This window comes from Carlito syrichta, unplaced genomic scaffold (assembly GCF_000164805.1).
Source record: "Carlito syrichta isolate Samal-C Ts95f unplaced genomic scaffold, Tarsius_syrichta-2.0.1 Scaffold288909, whole genome shotgun sequence".
Classification (NCBI taxonomy): Eukaryota; Metazoa; Chordata; class Mammalia; order Primates; family Tarsiidae; genus Carlito; species Carlito syrichta.
The window spans coordinates 320,295-330,669 of NW_007233005.1; the positions used below are offsets into that span (position 1 = coordinate 320,295).

Below are 10,375 nucleotides of genomic sequence, written 5' to 3' on the forward strand. Positions count from 1 at the left end.
GAGTGGGTGTATCTTCCACACCTTTTGTTTACCAAAGAAGATCTGTGACCATCCTACTTTCTGGCTTATAAAGATGGGGTTTCACTTCTTTCTACTTTTGCCTCCGTCTGTTGCTGTTCCTCACACAGCCTTCTTGAGACCTCCTGGAACTTGCTTTTTTCTTTTTAGGTATCACTTAAACAGGAACTAGCTGATGGCTCCAGAGACTCAAGTTTGCAATCCAATTGCAGTTGAAATAGCATTAAGGGACTTGCTCTAAGTTATTTATACTGGGAACTTTGGCATTTCAGCATTTGTCCTTTTTATACCTGATGCTCAACCTCACCACATGTTTGTACTCCCATATGAATCTTGAAAGTTTTAATGTTATGCATTTCAAGTGTTTTTGGTTATCTATAAACAAAATTTGTTCTTATTGGCCCACTGTCAATAAAGATGTTTGTATATGTATTGTCAAAAACTTTTGTAAATTGTTTTTAAATTCTCCTGATGTAAGCATATTTAAAGATGTAATGAAGGACCAACCATAAAATATCTTATATCATTCAGGAAACCAGTCACATTTCTAGTTTTCATCTGGGCTTCAGATTTCTGGAGTGATGGAATGAGAAATACCCTTAGTAGCCAACATATCTGTGAGAAAGTTAAGGAGCAGAAGAAGGTAGTTTCTATCACAGTGCTGAGTCCTCAGGCCAGATGCAGGCATCACTCAGCAGGGGTAACTGGGGGAAAGGGTAGAAAAGAACTTTATATAAAAAGCACAGTTAAAAGTAGGCAAAATATGGTTTAAAAATTGATTGATGTAAATTTTGAATTACGTCTGGTTTTTGAGATGACTATGTAACATCACCCAAAAGTATAAAAACAACAGTATAAGCATACCAAACGTCATTCCAATTTTTTGTCGATTAACTGGTTCTATTATTATTATTATTATTATTATTATTATTATTTTAATTAGAGTCTCACTTTGTCACCCAGGCTGGATTGCAGTGGTATGATTACAGCCACCATAACCTTGACCTGCTGGATTCAGGCATCTTTCTGCCTTAGCCTCCAAGGAACCACAAGCATGTGCCACCACACCTGAATAATTATTTATTTATTTATTATAGAGACTAAGTCTTGCTAAGTTACCCAGGCTAGTCTCAAACTCCTGGATTCAGACAATCCTCTTGTCTTCACTTCCCAAAGTGCTGGCATTACAGGTGTGAGCCATCATGCCCAGCACTTGTTCATTTATCTATTAAGTCTTTCACAATTATTATTTTTAGTCGTGATCTCACTTAAAATATATATATATGTGTGTATATATATATATATATATATATATATATATATATATATATATATATACACACACACACACACATATATATCAGAACAGAACTCGAATTAGAAACCATATGTCCCTGCTTTTTCCATTCCTTTCTGTACCTAATTCTTTCTAGGCCCCAACTGGGTAGTCTTGAGACCCACAGCCACATGAGTTATCCCTCACCATAAGTTTTATGGATGGTTATTTCCCTGTGGTAATACATATAACTTAGCTTTATGGATTATTACTGTACAGTTTCAATTAATGTCTTCAAAAATTTGGATGTTCTCACTGAATTGTTCTTTACATTTTTCATGATGTAATCTATTATTTTTAAGCCTGTTTGTCCACAAACCACATGATGTGCCCTTAGATTGAGCAGACTGTACATAAAATGTACATACCTCCCCTCCCACCAATTCACACATAAGCACATTATTGCTGTGTCAGAAGAGTTCACATATCTGGGGAATCTGAAGGGCGAAACTGAAGGCTTTGCTAGATCAAGGAGTGTTTGCCTCCATCTCTGCTCTGGTTTCCTCTGTGTTGGCTCTATTTTCCTCAATCTCCTGTGGTGACATGCATGCCTACTAGCAAGTGCAGGTGATTATGGCTTTTAGTATTCACATCCCTAAGGTCAGAACCTCTTTCCAAATAGCTACAGCAAAATCCCCAAGGCTACTTCTCAGCTCTGTTTGTGTCATGCTAACCATTGAACCGTTTACAGCCCTAGAAATGGTGTCCTCTCATTGACCAGGTTTCAGTCTGTGTAAACCCTGAAGAAGGGGAGGGTGGAGTCCATCCCACTGACACAACTTGTACTGCAGGTGGGAAGGGGAGTGCTTCCCTAAAAGAAATCCAAGATACTGTGCAGGTAAAACACTACAATTGGAAAGCAATCTTCAGCATGAATAAGTCTATCTGGCCTTCTCTGTCTCAATTTATATCCCCCAGACAGCAGTTTTTCAAAGATCAAACAGTGACACTGACAAAAAAGCCAGAACCAATGGAAAATATTTACAACATCGACTTTATAGGATTTCTGTGGGATTATATGAAATCATATACGTGAAAGTGCTTTGTTGCACATTGCAGAGTTATATTTCAGTGGTAATTTTTTGTTCTTTGACACCAGGCTCTGGTATATGTACAGAAAGCATTTACCTCTCACCAGAAGGCCAATTCTTAATGCTAACTTGTGCTATCTGTTCATTGAGAATTGGCAGGGAGTCTGCTCAAGATAACACAGAGCAGATACCATTTCAAATGTTACTTTGCCATACCAAAAACAATTATATGCATGGCTGACTCAATTCCCAGTTTGATCTGTGCATCTCATGTTGAAGTGACTTAAACCTCCTGGGTTATCTAGGACTCTTTAATTTGTGAAAACCCTCTTCAGGCTAGCTTAAACAAAAGGGCTACCATGAGAGTTAAAGACTGAGATCTGGCTTCAGATATGACTGGATTCGGGTATTCAGAAGATGTCATCAGATCATTTTGATAGCTCAATTTAATTTAGCATGAATTAATTTAGAATTAATAACAATTTATAATTTTTTAGAGTAACCAACAATATTAGAATGGAGGAGAGTAAAATCCTTTATTGAGATGTAATGCATGATTAATTCAAGAAGAAGTTAATCAATGTTTTCCCTGAGGGTAAGAACATATTATGGATAGTGAGAACAATCTCCAGGGCCTACCAAACATAGATAAGTATACAGAATTTGAAACAGTTTAGTAACATATCTATCCAAAATTAATTTAGAGAAGGCTTCTCTCTGATATGATGCCTCTTTCTATAAATAGAACAGTTCATAAAATAATTTTTAACTAATAGCTATGAGACATACCAAACAGACTTAAGTATTTCTTACATTTCTCCTGCTTATGAGTACCATATCATAGGCTCCAAGGTAAGGGACTATTTTGGATTTGTTTGTTTGGTTGGTTGGTTTTGTAATGAAGAGCATGACAAAGTTGGTACAAAGCACAAAATAATACTGGTGAGAGACAGAATCTCAGCTATTTGGGCAAATTACACTCCTCTTGTGAAGAATAAACTGTCAAAGGCAAAGATATAACCAACTTTTAATCTTATATTAATATAACATTTGGAATTAAAGATTTCACAAACATTACAATGATTAAACACATCAAAATCCAGCCAACTTTTGTAAAAAACAAAAAATTTTTTTTTGACTTGGAGTCTCACTCTTGTCGCCCAGGCTGGAGTGCAGTGGCTCACTGCCACCACAGCCTCGACCTACTGGGCTTAGTTGATCCTTCCACCTTAGCCTTCTAAGTAGCTGGAACTACAGACACACACCACCATACCTGGCTAGTTTTTGTGATTTGCTGTAGAGACGAGGTCTCACCAAGTTCCTCAGGCTGATCTCAAACCCCCAGACTCAGGCAATCCTCTCACCTCAGCCTCCCAAAGTGCTGGAATTACAGCCTGAGCCACCTTGCCCAGACTCAACTTTTGTCAAAATTTTCACACATTTTAGTGCTTTTCAGTATTTGCAGCTATTATAAAGCACAAGTAAAGTTCACTTTCCCACAAACCTTCTGTATCCACTTGTTTTATCTTTTACTATCTTTTACATTCTGCAACAATCACACATTTTACTTTAAGACACAGTTATTCCTTTTTTCTCTTAATAAAAACAAAATCCCATTTTTTATATACATAGTTTGGGATCCCCAAGGCCACCAGGTTTGATGACTCATTAGAAGGATCCATATTATTCAGCATACTGTCATATTTTTGGCTGAGGTTTATTAAGTGAAAGTATACAAAGCAAAATCAGTAAAGGGAAAAGGCATATAGGGCAAAGTCTGGAGGAAACAGTGTCCAAGCTTCCAAGAGTCCTTTCCCAGTGAAGTCACACAAGATACACTTAATGCACCCAGCAACAAGTTGTGACAGTGTGTGTGAAATGTAATCTGTCACAGAAATTCATCAGAAACTCAATACTCAAGGTTTTTATGGGGTGCTGGTCACATAGGCACCCTGTGTCTAGCATGTACTAAAACTCCAGACTTCCAGAAGGAAAGCAGGTGTTCAGCACAACGCACATTGCTTGTATATACAGTTTAGTAACAATGAGCCATTCATCAATCCTGGGAATGGTAGGAACCATTCCAAAGTCAAAATTGGCAGATGCCAGCCAATAGCCAACTTTGTTTGTCAGGCCTTCTAAAGATAACAGTCTCAGGCTTGCTATGTTAACTCTTTTTCTGTACTGTTTTGTTGCCACTATTGTTCCCATATAGTCTTCCAACTACTCTTATTAATCATAAATTTGCTAACTACAGTAATTATGATATAGGCAATCAAGAACACTTTACTAGGCACCAGAAATTTAACAGATGAGCAAAACTCACAAAAGCACAATGACCGCCTGCAGCCACACATTCCTTTTATACCTTCTTAACATAGCAAAAGTATACACACACACACACACACACACACACACACACACACACACACACACACACTTACTTCCTAGTTCTGTCCACTGAAATGGGCTAGAAGCAATGACAGCCCAGTTGCAGTGAGCCCGGATCTTTATTTCTGATATCATTCTCCACTGAAAGGAGCCAGGGTCCCTCAGAAAAATGACTGATTTCAGGTCTGAGGGATAGAAGCTCCAAGAGGAGCCTGGTATATATTCTTATTTCAGAAAAATCTTAGTACTCAAAAAATGGTGAGGGTAGGTCACAAAGACACAAGAGTCTAGATCCAGTAGCCCTCACTGACCAAATCTGGGACAATTTGAGCAGCAAAACAAAACAGTAATGTGTAAACCATTGAAAAAATAGCAGTCCATGATTCATAATGATAATAAGTAAATAAACAAGGGAGAACAGAGGGTCCTTGTTTACAGCAGAATGCCTGATGCTAACTGGTAAACGCAAAGGGAATGTTGGAGCTAGAAAATTCTCATTTTATAGCCATAACAATAAAGACTTGTTCAAACAAGATTAATCAATGGATGCTAAATCTAATAGGGCAGTTTTTGATTAGGAACAGGATATGTTCATAGTATTAAAATATTTTAATAGATTACCTATTATGGAAGCACTTTGCATGATCCAAATTAATGTAATAAGGGGTAGTTAGACATTATTTGCCTCAGATGTGATACCATGAGACCACAACATAAAAATGTAATATTCTGGCTAGGGATGCATAACTGGAATCTAATTGTTGCCATCAAATGAGTCCAGCTGCTTTCTCTCATACTTAATAGAAAAAAGAGGCAGAGTCTAGGGGAGAAGAGAGTTTATTTCTGCAGCCAGGTCATAGGGAGAGGGTTAGTACATTACCTAAACCCACTCAGAGGCAGCAAAAATTTACTTAGTATTCATATCTAAATTTCATGTCCTTCATCCACCACCAAGTCAAAATTACAGCAGTCAAAAGAAGAACATCTATCTATTACTTCAAACTAGCTAGCTTGGCATATTTAGATAGAAGAGATACGACAATCAAAAGAAGAACATCTGCAACTTCAAACTACCTTGGTACATTTAGATAAACAACTTCAAATTAAATATGTTAAATGTAAGAAGTCTTCCATTCCCAGAGCCTTGGCCTATAACATCCCCCACTATCAGTTGTACCCATGATTTGTGTCATGAGGTCATGAGGTTGCTGACCCTTTCTGTTTGAACATTCAAATGGTCTCTTTCTGTGTTCTTGCATCATGTGCAGCTTTGGCTATAAGCTTAGTAGGGGCTTTGATCATACAAGATACACAATATCTAAACAATATATAAACTGATAATTCACCTACTAAAACAGTTACTAGTTTACCTGTACCAGAAAAGATACTTCTTAAGCCAGAGGGAATCCACAAAAAGTTAGAAAACCAGTCCTGCGTTTCACTAAGACCTCAAAAAGCCCTCAGGGGCATACTGCATTTACATCTGTTACATGATGTTATGTCAAAGTCAGTTTGAAAAACAAACTTTAAGTCGGCCTCGGTGGCTCAGCCTGTAATCCTGAGCTTTGGGAGGCTGAGGTGAGTGGATTGCCTGAGCCCGCGGGTTCGAAACCCACCTGGGCAACTTGGCGAAACCTCTTCTCTACAATAAAATAAAAAAAATCAGCCGGGTATGGTAGCGCGTGCCTGTAATTCTGGCTACTCGGAAGGCTGAGGCGGAAGGATTGCGGGAGCCCACCGGGTCTAGGCTGCAGTGGCCAGGAGCGGCCACTGCACTCCAGTCTGGGCGACAGAGTGAGACTCCAACTCAAAAAAAAAGAAAAACAAACTTTAGTATATTGGGTAATAGAATAATAAAACCCCATCTGGTGAGTCCTTATCAAGCATGACTTCCCAAGTCTCTGAGTTAGGAAATTGGATAAGAGAAAAAAAAAGTCAAGTTTAGTCCCCAATTCCCCTGTTGGCCAAGCATCATTCCTTAGAATGCATGTGTAGGTCATTAAACAGCAGGAGGTTCCACGTTGCTAGGAAGGCTTATTCCTGGGATTGTCTATTCCGTTTACCTGGCGAGGTCCCAAAGAGCTAAGAGGCACATTCCCAGAATTGTCTATCTGATCACAATAGTTTCCACATCAGTGATGTTGGTTTATGAGGGAAGGACATGGTTTGACTAGGTTTTATAGCCAATTGTTTAAGGCCAAGAGGGAGCCAGGCCTAGAGTTCAGTCTGAAAAAAAACAAAATCCTGATCAGATCTATCGTACAGGCTACTATGATCTGGGCCTTTGATTTTGTCTTTTTTTTTTTTTTTTTCTGTATCTGACATAGCGTGCACAAGAGACTTGTAATGATAACATAATGATGAGAATAAAGATGAGCATTATTTCATAGTTCAGGAGGACTGGACTGGTCTGATATTCCTGGAGGATGCCTGCTTTAGGTCTGAGATGTGACTCCAACTCAACTTCCTTTAATTTTGCAGCATGAAAGTTAGTTAAAAGTACCTGGCAAGATCCAGATACTTAGATTGTTTTTGAAAAGGATCAGAGCAAAACAATAATTGTTAACGACAAAAGTCTTAAGACAGCCACTGTCAAAGACAATAAGAAAATCAGTGTTAATCTGTGACATATAGCAACACAATTATCATTGATAATGTATTGTAAAACATATCAGAATTATAAGAATGCTACACAATCTGGAACACATATAATTTAAAGTTAAGTATCACTCCTGGGCAACTTGGTGAGACCTCGTCTCTACAGTAAATCAAAAAATTAGGCGGGCATGGTAGCATGCACCTGTAGTTCTAGCTACTTGGATGGCTGAGGTGGAAGGATCACCTGAGCCCAGCAGGTCGAGGCTGTGGTGGCCATGAGCGTGACACTGAACTCCAGCATGGGTGACAGAGTGAGATGCCAACTCAAAAATAAATAAAGTAAATAAGCAAATAATAAAGTTAAGATGACCATCCTTTTATATTTAACAGTGTTTCCTGTATGAGTCTAACATATTAAAGAAGATGAATATGTCTCTCTTGGGCTTCAGGAAACCTAATGTTTAAAAAAAAAAACTTAAGAAGGTCAGAAAGACTGAATTTAGAATGCTAAATTTCTTTTTTTTTAAAGATAAGGTCTTGCTATGTTGCCCAGGCTGGTCTTGAACCCCTGGGCTCAGGCAATCCCAAAGTGCTGGGATTACAGACATGAGCCACCACACCTATCCAGATCCCTAAGTTTTGACATTGAAAAGTTTGTCAAATATCAGAGGTTTCAAAAGTGTGACATCATAACACAGGTCATTGTAAAACAGTCATTTATTTAACCATATGATATGGCTATATGAGTATGATTTTTAAAGCAAAAGTCTTTACTCTTTGGTAGAGGAGACCCATTTCTTAATCAGTGAGAGCAAAGAAAGGCAGCATAAGAGCAACTGAATCTGTCTTTCTCTATTCTTTCTCTTCATATATCATTTTTTTTCAACTTACTTAAAAGATAAACAAAGATCTTTTGTTATCTCCCTAAATTCCAAGAAAACTTTGTTGAATGAGAAAACCAAATTTTATCTTTTCATTTGTATACTATTAACATCAAAGCAAATTTTAACAAAATCTTCTAAACACATGTATATAATCGTAATCAGTAAGACCATAAGGTAAGATTTTTATAAACTTATTATAACTCTCATAACATTCCATTAGAAAATAGACCAATGCTCCAAGGAAACCCTGCCATTCCAGCAGAGGTCCAGACGTTGGCCTTGCTGGCGAGACCTCATCTCTACAATTTCATCTTTCAAAAATTAGCCCTTACAAGCTCATCTGCCCACCTGTTCTGTGATAGTGCCTGGAAGTAGAGAGATTGAATAACTTTAATTTTTGGTCCTGTGTCTCATAAGGTAGTTTATTTTGATTTCCACCTCCTCCTGAGCCTGAAGATGAGGCCCTGATTGGAGGAATTTAGCAAGAATCACCGTCTCTTTCAGTTCCAGAAGCCAAAGCCCTATAACTTACAACACAAGGATTAGCTAATAGGACATCAACTAAAGATGTAAAGACTCAGAACATTCCACTAAAGTAGAATCACAGATTGCTCTAAAAACAAGTTATTTATTCAACCAAGGCAACAAACTTTAAAAGCAATACCAAAAGCTATGTGGGTATAAAATTCCACACTCCTCAAAGTTCGGTTTTCCCAAGTGATCAAAAACACAACAAAGGCAACATAGGAATCACTTTGATAAAACAAAATCCCCGCTTGCTGGGCCAGCTGCCAAAAAATAAAAGAAAAACCTTCTGTTCAGAAAGTTGAAGGAGAGACTTGTTCTCAGGCCTTCTCAAGGGGAGAAAAGCTGAACACAGTAAAAGCTGAACTTCAGAGATAAAAGTCTGAAAAGTTTTCAAAAAGAAACAAGTTATAGAATTAAAAATCAAAGCCTCTTGTAATTTTATTGAGTAAATTATTACCTTAAGAAAAACTTGTTTTAATATAGGGAAACAAAATTTAGAAAGACTATTACAAATAATTTCTTTTTTTTTAGCCGGGCTCGGTGGCTCAGCCTGTAATCCCGCGCTTTGGGAGGCTGAGGTGAGTGGATTGCCTGAGCCCGCGGGTCCGAGACCCGCCTGGGCAACTTGGCGAGACCTCATCTCTACAATAAATCAAAATGAGCCCGGTGTGGTAGCGCGTGCCTGTAATTCCGGCTACTCGGAAGGCTGAGGCGGAAGGATCGCCGGAGCCCAGCGGGTCGAGGCAGCGGTGGCCGGGAGCGGCCACTGCACTCCAGTCTGGGCGACAGAGTGAGACTCCGACTCAAAATAATAATTTCTTTTTAATTATAACCAACTAAATCACGTACAAAATTTCTTTTATAAATTCCCCTTCATAAATCTTATCCAAATGGAAGTCGGTGGAACCGGTGCTGTGTAAGGCGAGGTAACCTCGGGCCGCTGCTACGATGGGCTGTGAGTTTGGGAACCTGATGCGGATGCGGCATGTGATCACCTACAGCTTGTCACCCTTTCAGCATCGTGCCTTCCCACACTACTTCTCTAAGGGGATCCCCAACGTGCTGCGCCCCACTCAGGCACCTTTCCTTCCTAGTGTTTTATCTTGTCTACACATCGGGGACCCAGGAGTTAGAGAAATCCAAAAGAAAGAAGAATCCAGCTGCCTATGAAAATGACAAATGAGCAACTCATCGAATTATAATTCCATGTCTCTGAAAGACCCTTCCCTGGGAGAGGAGACTGCGTTGTAGTGTCTTGAAGACACAATCAACTTCCATGTGTTGCACTGTTGTAATTTTCCATTTTTGTGGTTAGAGTTGTAGGTGTGACGGCTGATATTCAAGTTCATGAAGCTCCCTTCCTCAGCATGAGTCTTGAACAGTTTTGCCTAGTCTGGGGTTTTGGTGAAGGAGCAGGGCACACTCTCTGTTCTGTTTATTTATTATCTGTAAGAAAATAGCTGCAGCTTACTCCTGTAGCTAACTGGGTGGCATGGGCTGTGGGGAATATGGGTTCTTTTGGCCCTTTACTCCCATAATAACAATAAAGTCTAGTAACTATTTTTAAATAAATAAATAAATAAATCTTA

The 10,375-nt window shown here is 38.7% G+C and overlaps 1 pseudogene; it reads left to right on the top strand.

Moving 5' to 3' along the window:
- Positions 1-9,734: 9,734 nt before the first annotated feature.
- On the top strand, positions 9,735-9,969 carry LOC103256081 (annotated as a pseudogene).
- The last annotated feature ends 406 nt before the right edge of the window (positions 9,970-10,375 follow it).